At 34.9% G+C, this 25,039-nt stretch overlaps 1 long non-coding RNA gene across 1 annotated transcript in view; it reads right to left on the bottom strand.

The window, feature by feature from the left end:
- Positions 1-14,578: 14,578 nt before the first annotated feature.
- The window catches only part of LOC105882077 (uncharacterized), a 232,896-nt gene continuing 222,435 nt past the window's right edge, over positions 14,579-25,039 (bottom strand). The window contains exon 3 of the long non-coding RNA XR_001159063.2: positions 14,579-14,665. This is a non-coding gene — a long non-coding RNA (uncharacterized LOC105882077). The remainder of the gene's footprint in view (positions 14,666-25,039) is intronic.

The following is a 25,039-nucleotide window of genomic DNA, read 5'->3' as shown; positions in this document are numbered from 1 at the left end:
CTGGACTTAAATGGGACTCCAGAAAAAATGGACCTAATAGGCATATACAGAACATTCTATGCAAAAACTACTGAATGGATATTCTTCTCATCAGCACATGGGAAATTTTCCAAGACTAATAATATGTTAGCTCACAAAACAAGTCTCAGCAAATTCAAAAACATAAAAATCATGCCATATATCTTCTCAGACCACAGGAGAATAAAACTAGAAATCAATTCCAAGAGAAACAATAAATTCTACACAAAGTCATAGAAATTAAACAACCTGGTAATGAATGATTGTTGGATCAATAATGAAATAAAGATGGAAATCAAAAGATTTCTCAAACTGAACAATAAGGGGGACATAGACTTTCAAAATCTATGAGATATAGGAGCAGCAATCTGAAGGGAAAAGTTCACAGCCTTAAATGCCTACATTAAAAAGACAGAAAGATCCCAAATTAACAACTTGGGGTAACATCTCAAGGAACAAGAAAAAGAAGAGGAAACTAGGCCCAATGCTAGCAGAAGAAAAGAAATAACAAAGCTCAGAGCAGAACTAAATGAAATGGAAACCAAAACAACCATACAAAGAATCAACAAGACAAAAATTTGGTTCTTTGACAAGATAAACAAAATCTATAGACCACTAGCCAGGTTAACCAGAAATAGAAGAGAGAGGACTCAAACAAGCTCAATCAAAATGAAAAAGGAGGTATTATAACTGATACCATAGAAATACAAAATATCCATGAATACTATAAAAACCTCTGTACACACAAACTAGAAAATGTAGAAGAAATGGACAAATTCCTGGAAACACACAATATCCTAAGACTCAATCAGGAATAAATAGGAATCCTGAACAATCCAATAATGAGGAGAGAGAGTAAAGCAGTAATAAAAAATCTGCCAACATTAAAAAAAACAAACATGGAGCAGACAAAGTCACAGCTGAATTCTAGCAGACCTACAAAGAAGAACTGGTGCCTCTCCTTATGAAATTATTCTATCATGTTGAGAAGAAGGAAATCATCCCTATCTTATTCTATGAAACCAGGATCACCTTGATACCAAAACCAGGAAAGGACTCAACAATAAAAGAAAACTACAGACAAATAGCCCTTATGAACACAGACGTACAAATCCTCAACAAAATACTAGCAAACTGAATTCAATAGCACATCAGAAAGATAATTCACCATGACCACGTGGGTTTCATCCCAGGAATGTGAGGATAGTTTAACATACACGAATCAGTAAACATGGTTCACCACAGAAACAAAAACAAAGATGATCATCTCAATAGGTGCACAAAAAACATTCAGTAACATCCAACACACTTCCATGTAAAAACCCTCAACAAACCAGGTATAGAAGGAGCATATTTCAAAAGTTAAAGATCCATACATGACAAATCAATAGCCAACATCATACTGAATGGGGAAAAACTGAAAACATTCCCTCTAAGAACTGGGACAAGACAAAGGTGCCTACTGTTAACACTTTCATTCAACATAGTACTGGAAGTCCTAGACCGAGTAGTCAGGCAAGAGAAATAAAGAGTATCCAAATTTGGAAAGAGGAGATCAAACTTTCCATGTTTGCTAATGATATTATCTTGTATCTAGAAACCCTAAAGACTCTACCAAAAGACTCCTAGAACTCATAAATAAATTCAGCAAAGTCTCAGGTTACAAAGTCAGCACACATGACTCAGTAGCATTTCTATATATTAATACTAATAATTTTCCAGCTGAGAGTCAAATTAAGGACTCAGTACCATTTATGATAACTACAAATAAAATAAAACACCTAGGAATATACTAAACAAGGAAGTGAAAGATCTTTACAAGGAGAACTAAAAAACACTGATGAAAGAAATTGCAGAAGACACAAACAAATGGAAAAATATCCCATGATCATGGATTGGTAGAATAAATATTATTAAAATGTCCATACTGCCCAAAGTGATTTTCAGATTTAATGCAATCCCCATCAAAATACCAACATGACAAAAGCCCATCACCAGGAAAGTCCATATATCCCTGAGATAGGACCCTATGACACCACAACAAGTTTATGTAATAGTGATTACCTCAATTCTTTTACAAAAGGACCTATGGCCATTTACTTGAGTAACTGTATGTTTGGATACTGGCTGAGTCTGAGTTGCTAATGACACCCTGAGCCCCAATGTGCTGTCATGGTATCTTTCTTACAGAAGAGATATATAAGGGTTAGGCAATAAATGAAATATTTACTCAAGTCCATCTCACACGAAGACTATTGGGTTCATGGACCCACCTGCTGGGCATTTCCCTCATTTCTGAATATGTAATCAGAGTGGACGTACTTAGCCATTGGCAGAGCCCTTTCATTGATCCCTTGATCTATGGAATAAGAGCTATTGTTACAGGAGAGGGGAAGCAAAAGCCCTTGAAACAGTCCCCTATACTCACCAAGGTAACAAATCACAACCAATATCACTCATCCCAGAGGAGAATCCCAAAGCCTATACCACCTTCTAAAACTTTAAGGACTCAAATGATAAAGACTTGAATGATCTTGATTATTCAAATGTAGTACATCAAATTAAAATCTATGCATTTGATCGCATGGCAAATTTAGGTTACTAAAGTTGATTTCAACAAAACAAAATAAAATCTCCATGTACTTAGTCTGTGTGAAAGAGATCTTCTCTCTTTCCAACATATTATATTGAACTGCTCTCTTTTGTTAAAATTTGTTTTTTAATATGCTTCAAAAATACAACAGTTCCCAGAATTAAGCTATTTATCGAAGTTAGCAGTATAAATGGAGAAGCTGTGAAAACATTGCCCAGGTTTAAAAAATCAAGTGATATAGAAATCTACCTTTTGATCCAGATTTTTAGTTTTAATAATACTAAAATACCCACCAGTATTCACAGCTAAAAGAAAAAACACAAACTCAGGGTTTTATTATGCAAGAATCAAGTGTGGACTTTTGATTCTGGTTGTGAGTTTATCTGTGCTAGTAGTAGTATTGAGATTTTTGTTGATTCTTTATAAAATCACAAACCTATTTTTACATAGTCTGATAAATAATTAAGTTGTATCAATGAGCTGATAAAATCTAAGTCTTTATTAGTATCTAGATATCAGATGTCCTTCGATGCTACTTGCAATCAAGGAAAGATGCCTGGTACTGAATACCTGAGTGTCAGCCCAGAATACAGTCACTTTGCAATGCATCTAAATTACTAATATATATTTTTGCATCTAATATTTAATCATGCTATTGCATTTATAGTATGATTGTAGAACATGAGATTTTTAAAGCTCAGGAAGCTATAAATGTCTTTTAATATAATGACTAAAAAACCATAATATACTTGCATCCCTACCTTACTTACTAATGATGTCTTTCAAGCAAATACGATTGAAATTTTAAACAGTCAAATTAAATTTTGTCTAAACTTTTTTCATGTTTAAACTATATTTTATTTCATAGAACTAATTCTTGTCCTAGTTAGAGATTGCAGTATGCATTTCAGGATGAAAGTCAGCTTTCTTTTAGGAATTTTTCTTTCTTATATTCCCTCACAGTATTATGAATTTACATTGAATAAAAATAAAGCCAAGTGTTTTACCCTATGGTTTCTTCCCCATATCATAACATATTTTAATACAGGTCACAATTCAGGCTGACTATGCTTCATAGTATTCTTGATGCCAGCTGCTCACCATCAATGAAATGGTAGTTTCACCAAAATAGGTGATTTCTTCGTATTTACTTTTTTCTTTGTGAATTTTTGAACTTCTGTGTAAAGAGGTGATATCTGCAAATTGCTGTCTTCACAGTGGTAACATCTGGTCAAGAGAAGTCTCCAAAATGAAAAATATTGATGAAACCCGCCTTTGGTGCCAAAGTCCAACTATATAGTTAAAGACCTTTCCACAGGCACACGTTAATTTATCCCTTCTTATTTAATATTTAAATGAGCTGCCTGAGACACCACATTTTTGATGAATTATCCCTGTGATTATTTGAGAAAATCAAAAAATTTTATTATAATTACTTGGATAGCTCCATCATTCCTATCATTATTTTTGCTCATCAGATCCAATGTCCATTTTGAACTCAACAAATGCTAGTTTTGTAAAGCTGTTTAAGGAAGGGAACAAGTTTAAACTTTATTTCCTTCTTTAATGCAATCAGAGGTTATGTTTGTTTAGAAAACTAATATCCATCCAGATTATGCACTCTCACCAATGCCAGGCCAAAAAACACAGGCCCCAAACCACTCATTCCATAACTCTCTCATTTTCTGACCTCTGTCTATTATTGTAGGAATTGGATCTATCAAGAAATTGCCTCTGGTACAGTCAGAGAATATCATGACATCTTGTGCAATAATTTGCAAACAGTGGCTTGAGAGAAATGATATGTAAAAAAATACATCCCAAGCTTTGACCTCTCTACATTGTCATAGTGAATGTTTGGATGGGCTTACTTCCAAAAAAATAAAAGAAGTGTATCTGAGAGCTAGGTGAGATTGGGAAAACATGCTTGGCAGCTAATGATAGCCTCATGGTAGGTGGTGAGGAGCTTCACCTTTGGTCTTTGGCATCAGCCACATGTGAGGTCAAGAGTGTTTTAAATAACAAAAGGACACCATGACAAAAGGAAAATAGAATAATGGGGATAACAATAATGTAATAGAGAGCATTTTATGAGACATCTTATAAAGACACTTTGATTCAAATACTTAAAGAGTATTTGAATCTTAATTAGATTCTAATCTAATTAAGATCCTAATTAAGATTAGAATCTTAATTAGGATCTAATTAAGATTCAAATACTCAAATTTTTCTTTAAAATATTTTTATCTTATTAATTATTATTATCATATTATTATTTATATTATCTATTTCCTATCTTATAGGTAACATAAAGCATATTTTTATAGGAAGCCTGATGATCAATAAGTTTCTAACTCTCTTTGACAAAATACCTTAAATTTGTTTCTATTACAACTGAAAGATGTATTTTTGTAAAACTTTTTTCCTGGCTTAGTCCTACGGGCTCCATGGACATTGTTGACTCAGAGCGGTTAAGGCAAAAGTTGAGGCAATGTCATTTGCTGAACTCACTTCCCAAGCTCATTGACAAGTCAGGTGGGAATTTAGCCCGAGGGCTCTCTGACTCTTGTTCTTCTGTGTAACCACTAGGCCATTCTCTTTTAAAAATGTTTTTAAAATACATACTCATACATATAAGCGTTGGCTACCTTAATATTGTTTTATTGTTTCATTTATCCTCCTACGCTCTTCTCTCTTTTAACAACACTTAGGATATTTGAAAAATGAGTAAAGGGAACACTTCAAAGTATTGCTTTGTGGCTCAACAAAACAATACCTCCCTGTCTTACTCTGCAGTCTTTGACAAAAGTACCAGACAATATATGTATTCACATGCACACAATTACATTTGCTATATATTTCTAATCCCTTACTCATTTTTCTTTTGTGTGAAAACATTTAAATTTACCTAAGCATGGTATGGAAAACTTGTTTTTTCTGTTTTTAGCCTTTTTTTTATTATTTCAGAATATTATGGGGATACAATCGTTAAGGTTACATACATTGCCCTTCTCTCCCCTCCCCCCTTAAGGCAGAGCTTCAAGCGTGTCCATCCCCCATATGGTGTGTATCATACTCACTATGTATGTATATACTCATCTACCCCTCCCCCTTTCCACCTGCCCCACACCCAACAAATGTTTTTCTTTTTTTCTTAACATTTTGGTTACATTTTAAATCTTTGCCTCGGCCTAGCAAGGGTTAGAGGTATGCCCTTCCCCTCCAAAATGTTCACCACATCCCTCAGATGTGGGACTACCCCTCCAACCCCCAAATCCCTGGTGAACACCACCACCCTTTGAGCACCATAGTGTTAATCAGTAACTACCAATTTGATGGTGAGTAGATGTGGAGCCCATTATTCTGATCTTGTGTCACCTCACTTTGGATAATGGGTTTAAGCTCAATTCAGGATAATATAGACATTCGTTTTCTCAAAAAGGAAAGGTTAGTGATGGTAACAAGGAATAATGTGATAACAAGAGAAAGATACAATATTATTTTTATAAAAACTTAACAACAGCGACATAAAATAGAGGAACTCATCAGCATAACATATTCTATTAATAGAATATTTTTAAGGCCAATGCATATATATATATATATATATATATATACACCCACATACAAACACATTATATACAGATACTTTTCAAGCATCTACTTTTGAATTATACTTTGTATGAAATAAGTAAAGTTGGCAGATGACAAGTAGATATTAAGTATATGACATATCAATAGACATTTATAGCAGCACAAGAAGGAAGATTGGATGCTGGAGTCATTTGAGAGTGCTATGGGAATTTGTGTAATTAAAATGGATTTATGTTGGTCAAAAGTTTGTCAGGATTAGAGGTAAAACATCTTTGACTTGGTCAAAAGTTTTACATTTTAATGCCAATATAGATGAATTGGATGTGGGAAATAAGAACTTAAGGAAAGATACAAGAGTTTGCTAATTTCAGGTAAGGAGCAGAAAGAGCTACTAGAAACTTTATACCAGAAATAATCTTAATTTTGGGGTCACTTAAATAAAATTGTGCTCTCATGTGTATATCAAATTCATGAGTATACATCCTGTTAAAACATAGAGTTCCTACAATAATTTGCTTTGACTTTACTTCCTTTCCTTATTAAATTTTCCACGTTTGATGTGAGGTATACACCATACTTTTTCTTCTGTATTGACTTTCTGAGAGAAGAGATGGCTTTTATAAATTGCATCCTCATCACCTGGTGATTATTTTCTGCACTGCTCCTGAAAGTTTCAGTTTAATTTACATATTGTCATGAAAAAATAAGAGAAGCAAACCCAATGGGAATATGGATAGGATGTACTTTAGGAGAGGAAAGCATTCAGACTAGGCAACTATGGTTTCTTTTTATACTAAGTTATGGATTTGGGGAAAGTGAAGGGTTTGTATGTACAAAAATATAATTTCTTCTATATTTAATTTAGATGATTTAGGTCCAACCAAATTAGATTTGAAGAAATAGCCTTATTTGAGAGGTTTACTTCAGTCACTCATTCATTTATTTCTTCAACAAAGGTATATTAAACACCTCCTATGGGTTTGGTAACATTCTAGGGCCTTGGGGGTGAAAGAGGGATCTATTCTCTCTTGTAGAGCTTATATTCTAGAGGAAGAGATAGACAATAAGCAAACACAAACTTTGCTGTGATCAATGCTATTAAGAATAGTAAAGTAGGTTTAGGAATGGAGAGGACACTGGAAAAGCCTAGTTTAGATGAGGAGGGAGCCAGGTGAACATTTAATGGAAAAGTAATGTAAGCAGAAAAAAGAGAATTTTAAAAACATTAAATTGAGTAAAAGTCTGGCCCATTCGATAAATAAGAAACTCAGTGTGGTTGGTGTTAAGTAACAGAATGAGAGAGAGGGAGAAGACAAGATTGGAGTGTAGTCCTGTAAAAGACCAAGAAGGACCTTATGAGCCCTGAGAAACTAACTATATCTCATTTTGAGTGGGTGGAAAGTCCCTAGATTTTTTGAGAAAAGTGAGTAAAAAAGTCTGATATTCAAGTATGTCTTCTGCTCCTTTCTATCTTTTCCTGATATTTCCAGTATAAATATTTTGTGCTTTTGTAATTGTCCCACAATTCTTGAATATGCTATTTTATTTAATTTTTTTTTTCATTGCTTTTCAGTTTGGAAAGTTCTATTGACATATCTTCAAGCTCAGTGATTCTTTCTTTAGTAGTGGATAGCCTATTGATGAGCCTCTCAAAGGTATTTTTCATTTTAGTTACAGTAGGTTTAATTTCTAGTATTTCCTTTAATTCTTTCTTAGAGTTTTCATATTTCTGCTTCCATTATTTTTGTATAATCAAAATCTATTTTTGCACATTGTATACTTTTCTCATTATAGTGTGTAGTGTATTAATCATAGTTATTTAAAATTCCCAGTATAATTTCAAAATCTCTGCCATAGCTGACTTGTTCTGATCCTTGCTTTCATCTCTTAAGACTGTTTTTTGCCTTTACCATGTCTTGTAATTGTTTGCTGGCAGCCAGATATGAGATACTGGGATAAACAGACCTTAAGTGTGAGTTTTTATGTTTATCTGGCTAGGAGTTAGACTGTGTTTAGTGTTTGCTGTATGTAGCTGTGGTGTCAGAGGCTAAAATTTCCTCTTATGTCCTCTTATTTCCTCTTATGTCTTTTTATCTCCCTTGTTGACTTTGGGCTTCCTCAGAGACTCCTTCTTATATAGGTTCTGAGGCTTGCATTTTTCTTTTCTCTTTTTTTTCTCTGTTTCTCTCTCTTTCTTTCCTTCTTTTCCTTCCTTCCTTCCCTCCCTTTTCTTTTCCTTTCTTTCTTTCTCTTTTGAGCTATAATGCCATTATTATATAAAAGCCTTGTTGGTACTGTGGAAAGGTGTGCGGGGTGGGGAGGGGGGAGAAGAATTCTGTGATCCTATGATTAGGTCTCAGTCTTTTATTGAGCCTGTATCCCTGGGTTGTGACCTTCACAAGTGTTTCTCAGTTTCCCTCCCCACATCTCTTAGGCTGGAGGTTTCTGGAGTTGGGGTGGAGTTGGGTATTTTTTATTCTCCCACATGTAACCCTAGAGGGGGCTGAGGTTGAGTGTTTCCCTCTCCCAACATTGAAAACACTAGGGTTGAAGTTGAGTATTTTCTTTGCCCTAAGTTAGTTAACTTCCGGCAAAAGTCTCCCTTGGGAGACTATGCTATGCTAAGGAGAACAGTGAGCTCTTAGAGTATTTCAAAACGGTCATTTTTCTCTTCCTCCTACTGTAAGCACAAGGATATTTTACTCTGATCTTCAAAATGAGAATTTGTTGGGGCCTCTGGAGGCAAAACTTATGAAAGTATAGGGGCTCCCCAAGACTCCCCCCACCATCTGGATTTTTTAACTAGCTTGTCCACAGTGAGCACTTTGTCAATTATAGGTTGTGTCCCTATTGTATTGGCTCCAGATGTGGCTCCACCTTGTCTTCATTTTTTAAGGGGGAGCAATTTGTCTTGTGACATCAATTCTTCATGGATCTAAGATTTGTTGATTTTTCAATTTTTTCCACTTATTTTCATGAGGATGGGAGTGATGACTTCCAAGCTCTTTATGTGTTAGAACAGAAACCCAAAGTTTCCCATTGTTTCTAACAAAATATTAAAAATAATCTAAATATCTACCAATGGGAGAAATAGTTTTAATAAATTATGATTATATAGATAGGCAACAGAGAATGGATTAAGAATTCTGTCTAGAATAGTGAAAGTTCTGAGATTTATCTTACTTGAAAATTATCAAGTTAGTCAATCAGTTTCATGGTTGCTGATAGAAGCCACAAGACTCCCGGATCAGAGAGAAGGCACTCAATTATTCACTACGCAGAGAACATGAGCATCATGTATGCATAAGTCTACCTTGTTCCCCAATTCCATGGAGGCAAGGTAGAAGGGTCCATATGAATCCTGCATACACAGTAGGATTGCATCATGGCCTATGAACCCCAAACTCAACTCAAATCTTTTACAGACAATTGCAAACAAATCTGCCTTTTGCCATGGAAAGAGATGCTATCTTTAATTTCCCGGGCAGTAAAGAAATCTGCCCTCTGCCTAGAAGGGATTTATAATCTCTATTTTCCAAAGATGTTTTCTACACAAACATTATTGAAAAGATAGTCTTTAACAAAAACATCCAGTGCCTCTGTTCACAAAATTTGCCGCAACGTAAGAGAAACATGGTGAATTGTCTCCTAACAAACTCAGAATCTGGAACTAAACTATCTCACCTCTGTTTTCTTGGATATCATCTATCTCTGTGATTTTATGCAAGTTAATGAATCTTTCTGCCTCTCAATTTTTTTCACATGTAAAATGGGTTTAATAACAGTACCATTAAGAATTGGATTGGTTAAAGCATGAGAACTATGCCAGAATCCAACTAAATGTTTTAAAAATATTAGCTAGTATTATAATTATGATGCATTCATACAAATGAATTGTGTCTATCTATTATATGTGAATGAAGCAATGCTATGGAGTGATATCCAAGATATATCTTAAATGAGAAGAATGGCCAAAGCACTATAGATCATACTACCATTTGCATAAAATACAAATAAAACCTAAATATATGTCAATACTGACAGACCCACTTATAGAGATGTTTGTTGTATATATGTAGAGAGATACTCAAGTACTAGTGATTGGGGTTGTCTCCAATGAAAAGAGCTTATGACTAGAGAACAGGGTAGAAGAAAAACATACATTTCTCTCTATACTCTTTTGTAAATGTAATAGTTGTGGTATCTGAATGTATTTTAAATGTGAAATGTATTTTATACATTTCATATAAAAATGTGAATGTATTTTAAAAAATTTCAATAAAGTAAATTGTAACTAAAATTTATCTAAAAGTGTCTTTGTTGATGAAGAAAACTCAACTGTTTATATGTTGAGATTTATAAGTGATTAAAAACAAATAATAGGTTTTTAAAATACCAAGTTATTTTAATAATGTTCGATTTTGAATTGATTATACAAAATTTGTAATAAAGAAATCCTTCAGTGTCAGTACAGGTAAAGAGTAGGATTAAAACCAGGATTGTGTGGTAGTTTTGAGTTGGATCAACTTGGTTGAATTGACTCAGTGGCTTTTGATTCATGTGGAATTAACTCATTAAGCTTCCTTTGAAATTTTGGGTTTCTCCTATTCTGGACTGCCAAACAAAACCAGAACATTTTTGAGGCTCTATTGAATTTCCTATACACTTGTGAATGTCTGTGGTTTTTATCATCAAACCACAAAAAAAGCAGGATTATGACATGTGAGCCTTACAGTAATGGTGAAAACTTCATGTTCATTATGGATGAAAGATTCAGGAGAGTCAAGCAAATTCAGATTAAGTTTGGCAAATTTATTTTTCTTTTCCAGAAAACTAGCCAAGTATGATGGGGGGATGGGAGATATCCATCATCTCCCCCTCTGTCACCATGTTTCCTTTTGCTTCAATTGTTACTTTGAGATTGTGGCAATTTTTCTCTGGATTTATGGGAATTGGAAAGAAGGCTAATAGGTTACAACCTCTTGGGCTCTCTTTTCTGTGGACAGCACTGTCATTGAAGTTCTCATTTTGAAACATGCTATATGTTGTGGTATCTGCTTCTTGTACTTAATCAAAATGTCCCAGATCTTGTGATGTGGCTAGCTCTCACAAAAATATTGCTGTGCTAGATAGCCAAGAATCATTGATACTGATATAATATTTTCATAATAATCATTACTGTTCTAAAATATTGCAAAAACATATTTTGTTATATGTAACTCTTTAAGAGTTATAGTATCATCTATAGGTCAGTCTTTATCTACCACCCAACATGGAAACATCTATGGATATTGACATTTGAAAACTTGGGTTCAAATCTGGATTTTTACCTCCCTTATCTGCCATGCCAGCTTAGAAAATGATTTCATCTTCCTGAGCATTACTTACTCTAGAAGAAATGGAGTTTTTAATATAATACACATCCATAATAGTCAGAGTTGTGGAAAGAAAAATAGGGCACATTCAGTAGGGTTAAATGAAGAGTATTTAATGAAGAGACAACTAGGGAGTTGTAGGCAGAGTTAAAGGAAACCAGCAAGTGAGAGTGGAAAAGCCCAGGGTTTGCACCATCAGGAAGGCACTATTTCTACACCTGAAAAGGCAATGGAAGGCAGTGATCACCAGAACTCTGCAAGAATGCAGCATAGGAGAAGCCTGCCCAGTAGGAGCTGAATAAATGGAGATATAATGTGTATGAAATGTTAAGGGGCAAAAACTAGTATGGGGTATATTACTGTGTTTAAAAATAAATAACTAAAATATTCACAGATGGGAAAAGTGAATTTCATGACCCATAAACATATGAAAAATGATCAACATCAGTAATCATTAGGGAAATGTTAATTAAAACCCCAATGAGATACTACCTTACCCCAGACAGAATGGCTACATCTGCAACATCTGTTGTTTGTTGACTTTTTATAAATGGCCATTCTGACTGGGGAAAAGTCAACAAACAACAGATGTCACAGATGCGGTAAAAAGGGAACACTTATACATTTTTGGTGGGAATCTAAATTGGTACAACTTCTATGGAAAACAGTATAGAGATTTCTCAGAGAACCAAAAGTAGATCTACCCACTCTTCTACCCAGTGATCTCACTAATAGGAATATACCCAAAGGAAAAGAGGAAAAGAGGTCATTTTACTAAAAAGATAGCCGCTATCATGTTTATTGCAGCACAATTCACTATTGCAAAGATATGCAACCAAGCTAAGTGCCCACCAACTGATGAGTTGACCAAAAAAGTGCATGTATACCATAGAATACTACTCAGCCATGAAAAAGAATGAAATAATGTCTTTTGCAGCAGCTTGGATGGAACTGGGGACCATTATTCTAAGTGAAGTAACCCAGGAATGAAAACCTTATACTATATATTGTCACTTAGCAGTAGGAACCAAGCAATGGATATGCATGGTTATATACAGTGTCTTAATGGACACTGGAGACTTAGAAGGGGGAGGGGGAGGGAATGTGGAATAAAAAATTACCTGGTTTTTACAATGTACATTATTTAGGTAATGTGTAAATTAAAAGCCTAGATTTCTTCACTATGCAATGCATCTCTGTAACAATAATCCACTTGCACTCCCTAAATCCACTCAAATAAAAAACAAAAAAGAAAAAAAATAAAGAAAATACAGAACTGGACCAAAAAAAAAAAAAAAGAGTGATGGAAGAAAAGTCTTTTCAGACAACTTGCTAGTTATGGTTACAATGTACAATGTTTGGAAGACTGACATGACAGATGTTTATATTTTTCTTCTTTTACTTAGGATGACAATATACTCATTTAAAAATATTTCCAAGACTCCCTTTCTGCTAGATGTAGCCAATGGAAGTCACAGAGTAAGTTTTACAGAAACTATTTAAAGAGTTTTAACCCAGCTGTTACATGTCTTTGTGTCTCATATTTCTTTTTCTTTCTCTCCAGAAAGTGTTCTCATTGCCTGCAAAGGCTGGTGGTCTTTAAGCATGAAGTAAAAAACTCGAGCGAAGGATAGGTCCTCCTGTCTTGGGGATTCACTATATGAGCCCTGCATTGCCAACCATCAGACTTTTCTGTAAGTGAGGAAAACAAGACTCATTTGTTTAAGCCACTGTTTCAGGAGTCTCTCTACTCAAGTTAAATTAATTTCCTAATTGAAAGATTATCTTTATTTTTTCTAGGTTTCTTTTTGTAGGAGGAGCAAGCCTTTGAAAATACTGACAAGGTTGTGTTAAAATCCCTCAGTAAAATGGGAGATTGGTTAATTTTTTCTTGAAAGTTTGCCAACATTTACTTTATATATATTAAAGCTACTTGATTGAGGGACTATAGTTAGGAATTGTTATATCTTCCTGATGAACTGAGCCTTTTTTCACTATAAAATGAAATTTTTTGCTAACAGATTTTTTTCCTCTTAAAGATTTGCTCTTAGATTTATGTCATTAAAATAACTATATAGACTTTTATTGTTGTTGTTAATGTTTGCCTGTTTCCTTCCTTCTCTTATTTTCTACATTTTTAGATAAATATTTTTTAAGTCTTCTTTCAAACTTCTTGAGCTTTTCTTAAAAAAAGACATATCTGGAATTTTATTGAAAAATTATTCTGAAAAAGAGGTTTATCTTTTAACTGAAAAATTTAGTTCACTTACAGTTGTTATAATTATTAATATTTATACATTTGTACATATGTCTCAGTGTGTCCATGATTACTTTTTCCCCCTTTTTTCCCCTTGCAGTCTCTTGAATAAATAAATACATTTAGTTTTACCATTCTAATTCCTCTCTCCCGTAAGTTTAGAAGTTATTCACTTTCTATTGTCTTAGTTTTATTACCCTTATGGTATATTGCATTATTTTTAAATGATTACTGTTACATTCTCTTTGTCCTTGCAAACTCATGCTTGCTGATGGATTATATTCCCACTCCATTGATACTAGGTTTTGGTATATGATGTGGTAAACAGAAACTTTAATAGCCAACATGTGTATCTGCTAATTCTTTTATCCTTCTGGCATATCCTAGGTAAGGGTTGCTCCTTCAGCTTTGATTTAGAAAAAAGAAGAGGTGGGGCACAGCCATACTCAACTCATGACATATGCAAGTGAGAGAGAGTATCCTGGTTGTAATTTCTTACAGCTGTGTATCTTAGTATAATCTGCCCAGCACACATTATGAATTTCAGCATACATTCTTAAAATCTAAGGCTGGTCAATATCTTTACCGTCCTACTAAATAATACAAGAAACTTAGAGTTGCTACTTCTGACTTTTTTGTTCTACGTTTTTTGTCCTCAAAGGAGAAATGATTATTTTATACCATAAACATTTGTTTAAATTTACCACATATTTAACATTTTGTCTTCTCTCTATTACCTTTTTTCATGATAGTCTTCCTTTGGGATTGTTCTGCTTCCTCAAATATATTCTCTAAATCCCAGAATCTAGAAGTTCCTTTGGTGAGGGTCTGTGGAAATAAACATACACAGTTTTTGTTTTTTTTAAAATATGTCTTTATATCACTTTCATTCTTGAAAAATAATTCTACTGTACACATAATTCCAGTTTCACAGTTATTATGTCTTGCACATTGAAAAGGTTTCACCAGGGGTTTATTATTTGTTGAGAAGTCAGCAGTTGGTCCAACAAGTGTTCCCCAGCTAGTGGCCTTCCTTTTTTGCCCCTGCTATGTTTAAGTTCTGCTCCTTGTTTTTGTACTGATATTTGATTATGATATGTTTGGCTATGGATTTTTTCTTATTCATTTGGAGTCATTGTGATTCTTTTTTTTTTTTTTTTTTTTTTTTTTGAGACAGAGTCTCACTCTGTTGCCCTGGCTAGAGTGCCGTGGTGTCAGCCTAGCTCACAGCAACCTCAAACTCCTGGGCTCAAGCGATCCTTCTGCCTCAGCCTCCCAAGTAGCTTGAACTACAAGCATGTGCCACCATGCCCGGCTAATTTTTTCTATATATTTTTGGTTGGCCAATTACTTTGTTTCTATTTTTAGTAGAGTCAGGGTCTCGCTCTTGCTCAGGCTGGTTTTGAACTCCTGACCTCTAGCGATCTACCCGCCTTGGCTTCCCAGAATGCTAGGATTGTAGGCGTGAGCCACCATGCCTGGCTAGGAATCATTGTCATTCTTGATTTAGGGTTATGAATCTTTTATAATTTCTGGTAATTATACACCATTAAGTCTTTAAATATTTTTTTTTTCTCTAAACTCCCATCCAAGTACTAACTAGGTCCGACCCTGTTTAGCTTCCTAGATCAAATGAGATCGGGAATGTTCAGGGTGGTATGGCCACAGTCATTTTTTTCCTAATCTCTTTAGCATCTCTTTCTGGTACTACAAGAAGATGTATATTAGAATTTTTTACTCTCTTTTCATGTCTTTTAACAAATATGAATATTTTAAAATACTTGTCATTGCAGTGGAAAAACAGTAATAATTTTATTTTTTTCTATCTATGCCTTGCTCCTAATTATACTGAATGATAATGATGAAAAAAAATGGAGAGTTTTAAAGCTATGAAGATTAACTCAGAGGTGACCAATGTAAAACATGGGGAATTGACTCTTACATAGCCATATTTGAGAGAGCACAGTCCCTGTGAAGACTGTCTCTCCAACCAAAGGCAATAGTGTGACTCATAAAACCAAAAACTATCTAGTTTTATAAGTACAAGTGATGAACAGTTTAAGCAAGTCCTGGCTTTGGTTCAGAATTGGTTGGTTACAAGAGAACTTGGTTTGGCACATGGCTGATCCTTGAGTTGATTATTGTGTGGAGAGGGTACAGTCAGTGTTTTAACATCAATATTTTTGTTGTTGATTTTGATTAGTTTTCCAGGAAGCAGTAGCTCTGGTTTCTTCATCTAGGGCCCTGACTACTTTATGTCTGCACCCTCTAGGCTCAAAGCCATTTGAGGAGGCAAGGTTGAATACACATGCTGAAGACTCAAGAGAAAATGTTATCAATGACAGGAAAATTTCCTGCTTCTCTGTTAGCTACTCTCTGTGAAATAAAACATGTGAAATTAGACCACAGATCATGATTTTCTGGTGGTAAAGTTTGGATTGATCTTAATGATCCATGAGGTGAATTACAAATGTAGAGGCAAAGGAAGATTGGTACCTTTAATACAGAGAGAGTTGCTAATTCTGGAGAGGAACAGGATAAGCAGCCATTTTGGAACTATGTTGGCTTGTGGAAAGAAGATGGGGAAATGCAAAATCCATATTATTATATCATTGAGAAAGAATACAAATGAAGAGTTTATGGCAATGAAATCACTTGTTTTCGTGTATGTGTGTTTTGTTTTGTTTTGTTTTGTTTTTGCCAAGTTAACACTAGAAGATAGTATGGAGATCTAATGGTCTTACTACTTAGACACAAGTGACAATTGCAAACCTGTACATTTCTTATACAAGTGAATACATGATTGGGCAAAACTTAATTGGCTGTATACCAAATGCCCTATAAGATTAGCTAAATAAGGTAATTCTGAGTGCATTTGGGAGATGTGCAATTGTGCTTGGTCAGTTTCTATACGTACTTGCTGTGGTTCAGTAAATGAAAGCGACATAGATACATTTCACTTATTGCTGGTTTTAGAAAAAAAAAAAGCAAAACAAAACAAATAAAAAGTATAGTTGTTTGGGTAGCCTTCCCCAATCCATCCTGCTAAATGTTTTGAGATATAACACTTAAGGAAAGATTCTCATTTTTTGGTTTGCGAAAGGTCAAAAGTATAGAAGTTTTTCTCAGAAAGGGAGGGATCTATTCGCCTTAGGCCAACAGGGTGCATTTTATTAGCGGGAAAAGAAAGCAACAACAAAAACAGCCTGTAGACAGCTTTTCTGGAGTGTTGAATACTTATACTAAATCGTCAACACCTCACTGCACACCATTGCCTGGGAGAGAAGAAAACATCCTTCTCTTTCATTTTTTCTTCCTTTAAAAGGCCAAACATGCTTTCTTTGGATCAATTTCAATCCTGCTTTAATTCATTAAAAAGTGAAACAAAATCACCATTTACATCCTTGACAGCTGGCAGGTTTTATGTGTTCTTACTACTCCTGCCAAGTAGCAAAGGTTTCATTCAACTCAGTCACGGATCCTTGGAGAGCTGCAAGCGTGGAGCCCATCAAAACACAGTGGTAACAATGACACAGGGACCTGCGGGCATGGGGTATTATGCCAATGCACCAGTGTGTAGGAAGTCATAACTTTTAAAAACTTCAAAAAGAAACTTCACAAAAGCTTTGAGAGGGACCAAATCATAGGGAGTTTCAGTGCCAGTTGGGGTAGAAGTGTATCAAAATGTTACTATTTTTAATACCTTTTCTAGATATCTAAAGTAAGAAATGTATTTTGAAGAACGTATGCAGTAAAAGGAAGCTGGGAGTTTAATTATCTTTCTTCTTAAAAAATAGAGAAGGTGGTGGAACTTATAATGGGTGAATGTAAATAAAACTGAAGGAATTGGGAACATAGAAGAATTCTTGGAATTTAAAACACATTTGTTTTTATTGAAAAAAATTACCACTAATTTCCTAAAGGCATGGGGATATGGTATGGGTAGGGTAAAGATAAAATCATGAATTATGAACTTTTCTTAGGTTACTTATTTGAAGAAAAGAAAAAAAAAGCGAATTAAAATGTGTCCATAAGAAATGACTAGTTGTAAATTAATTAATTATGGTAAAGTTTAGGCTTCTGTTTCTAATTGTACTTTTCTGTTGGTGTGAATAAGATCTTGGTTAATTATGTATAATCATCACTAGTCTTGGAGTGAAAGATAATGTGGGGAACAAGGTAAATAAATGTTAATTCCATTTCTTAGCCAAGACCTAGTTCTCACAGATACCGTATGATTGCTCTCCTCCAAAGAAGGCCGTGTATCCAAGTGTTTAGAAATCTACTTTTCAAATCTGACTGAGTTCCCATGCTGTTTTTGTCTTAGTAGATGTGTGATTTTAGGTGAGTTATTTAATCTTTCAAAGCTTTAATATCTTCATTTATAAACTGGAATAAACTAATAGTATCTACCTTCTATAGTTAGTATAAAGAACAAATAAGATAATGATATAAGGTTTTTAACCAAGTGCCTGGCATATTATAAGCCTTCAAAAATGTTAAAGATAATTATTACCATAATCTGAGGCATATTTTTATACTATTAGTCTCCAGAAGTACCAGTTTAAATAATATTCTCAAGTGCCAGATCCAGCACTTTGTCACCTTTGGCTATGAAAGTCAAATTGACATAAGAAAGTGACTCCTCCCAAGACTGGGAGCCACTTGAAGTCCAGTGGGTCCTTGGCTTTGAGTAAGAAAGAATTCAGGAGTGAGCAGATAGTATAAAGTGACAGTGAGATTTATTTAGAAACTATAAAGTCTATTCCACATACAGAGCAGAGGCTAGTTCTCCCTGCCGAAGAGAACCACCCTCTAGGTCCTAATGCCTGTTTAAGCAAGGGCCTAATTATAGGCTAAAGAAGGGGAGGAATATTCATGATAGGGGCGGTGTTTCACCATCTTGGTTCTGACCAGTTGGAACTTGCCTTGCCACCACCCTGTTTTGATCAGTGTGATTTGAAACTTTGTTTTGGGACTTCCTGACTCAGTTAGGCAATGCCCTTAGTAGGCAATGCCCAAAGCAGTGCTTAAAGCAGTACCTGCCAGTTACCTGTCTCAAATGATTTGCAGACTGGCCTTGCATGCCACTGTTCAGCTTTGCTAATGCTTTGAGGCAAACACTTTAACTTAGATTCCTACTTTGGTTTATACTTAAGACTTTTTGACTAAATGAAGGTGGATAGAAAGAAACCTAGAATCAGATGAAGATTTTAACACCAAAAATAAATGTTTTATTTAATTAGTGGTGCGTGTGTGTGTGTGTGTGTGTGTACATACATAGTCAGCCTCTGAAGAGGACATCCCTGCCATCACCAAGGACTTCTAGGAGGGATCCATGGCCCCTTGCATAATTGAGTCTAAATTCAGCCCAGGAGTAGTGCCAGATTAATATGGCTGATGCCGACTTTATTAAATTAAGAAATAGCTTTAGGCATAAGAAACTATTTACCAATCTTCACTATATTATTTTTTAAAAATAGCTGTTTTGTCAATCATAGACTGTTTCTATTACTAGACTGGGTCAGTTTCATGTTGTTTTGGTTAGTTACTTTTATATGCTTGTTATTTTATGATCTCTACTTTTTATCTCAGGTAGGAGGAATGGCTCACAACTGCAACTACAGCCAGGAAATAGGATTACTTTTGGCTCTAAAACAAAAAGCCAGAGGCACTGGTCTTTTCCGGCAAAATGTAATCATCATGGCTTGTGCTCAGCCTTTGGTTATGTCATTTATTAAACTAAGATCTTAAAAACAACATTTTACTTTTAGAAAAACATCTTGTTGCTTTTTGCCTATGCAAGATAACTATTTGTTGCAGATACTTTTTTTTTTTTTTTCTTTTTTTAAATCTAATCCCAGGGCTAGTGTCTGCCACTAAATTTAATTTGCAGATAAACAATGAAGTGACTTCTGGTCATTATTATTTTTGTCTACAGTGTGGGAAGATGACAGACATAGTTTATTTCCAACCAGAACTATAGTAAGAAATTTAGTGGGTAATAAGTTTTGGAATAGATTTTTAGATAGGAGGTAAGCCAAGAAATCTTTATCTAACGGTATATGAGACTTCCACTGAATAAGTCCTGAAGTTTCTGAACTGATACAGAATTACAAACTGCAACATAGGTGGAAGATACTGGCAAGGCAGTCACAAAGGAGATCATAGAAATTCTCTGTTTGTGGGTTATTAAATTTTTCTAATAAATTTAGCCACGATTTTAAAGTCTATTCTTTTATAGGCATGCGTTCTTCAAGCAAAAGAGAGCTTTCATGATGAAGACATTGGTCCAAAAGAAACATCTGAAAGGCAATATATTTAAAGGTGAACTCTTACTCCATAAAATGTTCCCTCTTTCTAACAGGAACATTTTTTATAAGTTGTTAAAATATAATTTCTGAAAGTTAAAACATTATTCTTATGCAAATAGAAAATGAACACATGTCAACAATTATATTCATCTCACGAATTAATGAGGGAACTAGTCAGATACTAAGACTGATTCAAAGAGCTTTTGAGAAACTAAGTATCTAAAAACAACTTAATAAAGGATAGTTTGAATAACATTGCAAGGTTAGACACAATGCTGCTTAATCTCTTAAAAGGCAAAAAAATCATAATTTTGGACATTATCTTTTATTTTGTACAGAAATTATTTGCCTATCTACCAGACAAATATCTAGAAGTTAACATCTAACTTTAGTAAGTCTGAGACTTTAATCATTTATAAACAGGGGGTTGAAAAGAAGTATGTTCTCATAAGCATTTAGGTAATTCTTAGGTGGACCTGTGCCACCCTCCCCTGCCATTGAAACTGTTAGGGAGCAATCAATGGGCTCACTTCCCAGTGCTCATGGAAGCCAACGCACCAGCCTTTGAGAGAAGAAAAACTTTATTGTAAGTCAACTGGCAAGGAGACAAGAAGAAACGCTCAAATCTGTCTCCTTGAGCTGGGGGCTGGGTTGGGTTTTATAAGCATAGGGTAATGAAGCATGATCTGATTGGATCTTGCAATGGGGTGATACCAGGAGATGTGTTCTGACTGGACCATTACATGGGGTGATGCTAAGGCTTGATCTGATTGGATCCTGGATCCTGCCATATGGTGTCAGCTTCTTAATTCAGTTCCTGCTCCTCAGTCTGAGCACATAGGTTCTGCCCATGATGTCATGCTTGGTTCATCTGGGCATGCTCAGGTTATGTGACTTTCAACCTGGGGAGCAATGGCAACTGATAAACAACTCACAACTTTGTTACATAAAGTTGAGCCAGATTGGTCTGGTGTGGTTACAAATGGAATGTCATTTTTTTCTTTGCCTTATTTTTAACTTTTAGATAATTTTTCTTAATAAAACAAAACCACAATTCTTCAAGTCAATATTCAAAATATTGAATTTTCTCTCCTGTCACTCAGATTGTTTACTGAATCCTATTGATACTTCTTTCACAGTATTTCCAGCATAAATTTCTAAAGCATGTTCCATAAGACAAGTGAAATACATGGCCAAACATATTTGGAAATGTTTATATGTGTTTTTTTTCCCCATCACCAATAAAGTTACCATTGGATCTTGGATACAATTAGATAGCGTGGAAATGAGAAGAAATTCATCAGCAATAGCAGCAAACTATTAGTTAACAGTGGGCAGTACAAAAGTGATGGCAGAAGAGAGGTCATTTTCATTTTAAACTCATTTTATAAGAGCAAAAAGGAAGCCTCAACAGCTTTATGCTACTAAATATGTTGTAATGATCTTTTTGAACCAAGAAAAAGCTTGCAGAATATTCAGACATGAAAGGAAGATAAAGATTACTTTAATCATAAGGATTTTGAAGGGTATAAAAAGAAAAGAATTTGCATGGAAGAATGAAAAGTTCTCTGTTCTGTGTATAGTCTTAGAAAGAACTATGATACAGATGAGGGACAGAAAGGACCACCATGTTAGAATGCATATTCAGTTAGAAACAGCTAAGAGATTAAAGTTCCTTTTTTTTGGTAAAGGCCACTTCATTTATTTATTTAATGTATTTCTTCCCTTGACAGTAGAGGAGCTACATAGACAGTCTAACCATGCTTAGAAATAAGAAATACTTTCTAACTTCCACACTTATGGAGGTGGAGTTGAATTCAAGAGGAAGTCTGGGAAGAAAAAATGTATAAAAACAACCATGTCTTTGTTAATATTAATTTATGAATCAAAATATGAATCTAGATTCTCTAAAGCTATCCAAAAGGGCTTTTCATATAACATTAAGAGAAGGAACTACAAGAGAGAAAATAATTTGAACTATTTAGATCAAGCTCAGCATTTTCCTGAAAATATGGGAGTAATTCTTGGCTCTATCTTGAGCTAGGATAAGTTATTAATTAATGTTAGAATAGTATAGTTATCAGATATAAATAATATTGTTGATGAGCACCTGGTATGTTTAAAGATTTCTACTCATTCCAATGCTAAGATCTTAAAATCAAACTATCTATTTATAAGATCAATTCATTGGTTTAACCATTTTCCTGTACCACAGCTTAGATTAATAAAAGTAAGTCATATGCAGCTGATTCTTTTTAAAGAATGAAATTCTTACTAAGAAAATAAATTCATTTTCCCACAGATTTCATAAAAATGTTGATGATTTTGCAGTTGTCTGAGTTGGGTATTAATGATCTCTTGAAAATTTTTTATATCTCAATAGTTCTGTCTTACTTGGGAAAATAATAAAAGCTGAAAGTGCAGGAAGAGAGTGTAACACTGAAATACTAAAAGGATTTATTTCTATTTCAGACAGGAAAGGTATTAGCAAACTCATTTTTATGAACATTTTTGTGTGACGTATATTTAATCCCCAGGATAATATATGCTTATATGTCTGTCCTATTGAATGATCTGGTCTTGTCAAAATTGCAAATCTGCTAAGTGCTCAGAATCTTATGGTATAGATCCTGTATTAGTTTGCTAGGACCTCCATAACAAAGGATTATAGACTAGGTGCAATAAACAACATAAATTTATTTTCTATGAGATCAAGGAGTTGGAAGGGCTGTTTTCTTCTGAGATCTTTCTTCTTGGCTTGAAGGTGGTCATCTTCCCCCTGTGCCTTCACATGGTCTTTCCTGTGTTTCTTGGTGTCCTTGTTTCCTCCTCTCACAAGGACACCAGTAAGATTGGATGAGAGCCCACACTAATGACCTCATTTTAACTTAATTACCTATTTAAAAACCCTATCTCCAAATACAGTCACATTGTAAGGTGCAGGAGGTTAAGATTACAACATATGAATTTAGGGGAGGAACGCTATTGGGCCCATAACAGACCCCAAATCTACCCAATAACAAATTTCAATCTTAAATAGTTGTGATTGAATGAGATTTGGCAAGGAATAGCCCGACTCATATTTTCCAGGCATCTAGATGTTTAAATATGTATTACACATGTGTTTCACATCACCTGCTCTTTTCCCCTGGTGTGTATTGGTTTTAGCTGTCACTCCTTCAGTTTAGAAAATAACTCCCCCCAGTTCTACCATGAGCTATAATGAAGAAGTTAAAAATCACCCTTCTTAATGATGATTAGAATTTGATCACCAAATACATATTGATCCAATATTTTGAATATTTGCAATCCAAATATACTGAAACATAGAAATCAGTGAGTGTTGACATAAATGTCAATTTCTAATATGCTTTCTTTCTCATTTTGGTGGTGAGAGAAGACAGAGTATAAAGAATTTTCAGAGAAAAATTAGAGCTCTCTCTCTACAGGGAAGGGGAATTTACCCTGGAAGAAAGGATGTGCCTCCTTAAGTGGTATAAATGCTTACTGAAAGACTCCAGTTGATAAGGTATAATAAATATGAGATTATTTTATATTTTAACAATTTCACACCTTCAAACGTGCTAGAATAAAACTTCCTTCTCTGCCAGGTAACATTTTGGGCAGATGGATAACTTCTTAGGCAATTTAAGTAACCCAAATTTTAGTCAAAGGGTACAAAATTTTAGTTAGATATAAGGAATAAATTCAAGAGATCTATTGTACATCATGATTATAGTTAATATCAATGTATTATATTTTTAAAAATCAGTAAGGGGATAGATTTTAAGTGTTCTCACCACAAAAATTGATAAATATGTGAGGTAATGTGTATGTTCATTAGCTCAATCGAGCCATTTCATAATTTCAAAACATCATGTTGTACACAATAAATATATAGTCTTATCAATTAAAAAATTTAAAAGGAAAACATTTAAAAATTTAGTCTACTCCAATTTCTAACTTTAGTATACATTTGATAAAATGATTTTTGTCTCCCTTGCTGCTGGAAACAAAAAGTTATGTGTACCCCATAATCTAAAATCAGTGACTGAGAAGTGGATGACACTTTTTCCCTTCCCTTATTGCTGGCCAGTTCTGAAGTGGGGAGGAGGCTTGGCAGGCTCTTTAGCATCCACCCCCTCTCCTTACTTTGGAGTTTGGCTGTGCATGTGCAGAGCACAACGTGATGAAGTGCTACTCCATTCCCTCCACCCTCTGTTAAGTTTCTATTTCCTCTAGTCTATAGAGTCAGGGGGAATGGATTGCCGTTGATTTTTGCGGCTGTGCCAAAATGCTGGCTATCTCCTGGGAACACCCCCTTTCCAGACAGACAGACAGACAGACAGATACACACATGCACACACACACACACACACACACACACACACGCACGCACACACACATACACACTGCACGATTTCTAGGCAAGCGAGATTTCTAGCCTCAGCTAAATCTCCTTTATCTCATCTCAGCACCTGCCCTTGCTGGTGGATCCCACCTGCCTTTTCTTCTTAATTTATTTTCTCCTAGCCAGTATTCCTCTTCTTGGGGTTCAGGTAAGATAGCTAAAGTCTATCTACTTGCCACAGTACCCACTGAATCCACAGAAAACACATGCATTTTGCCATGACAAATGGTGGGAGTGCATAGTATTTTACTTTTGCCTCCTCTCTCTGCCCTGAGACCAGTCTAATCTTTCATTTCCCTTTTCAAAGTGCATAGGGAAGATTACAAGTGCTTTCTTTTGAAGTGCCCCTTCAGCTTGCTTTTGTGATCTTCCCCACAGCCTGAGTCTTTTCCCCAAGGCTTCTCACATAAGATGGTCAAATAAATGAAGAAAGAGGGAGTGGAGGTTGGAGTGCTGGCTGGTGGCCCTGGAAGAGAT

The sequence above is a fragment of the Microcebus murinus genome, chromosome 15, assembly GCF_040939455.1.
Source record: "Microcebus murinus isolate Inina chromosome 15, M.murinus_Inina_mat1.0, whole genome shotgun sequence".
In the NCBI taxonomy this organism is placed as follows: domain Eukaryota; kingdom Metazoa; phylum Chordata; class Mammalia; order Primates; family Cheirogaleidae; genus Microcebus; species Microcebus murinus.
Note: the sequence above shows the minus strand (reverse complement) of the source record. Positions and strands in the feature narration are given on the sequence as shown.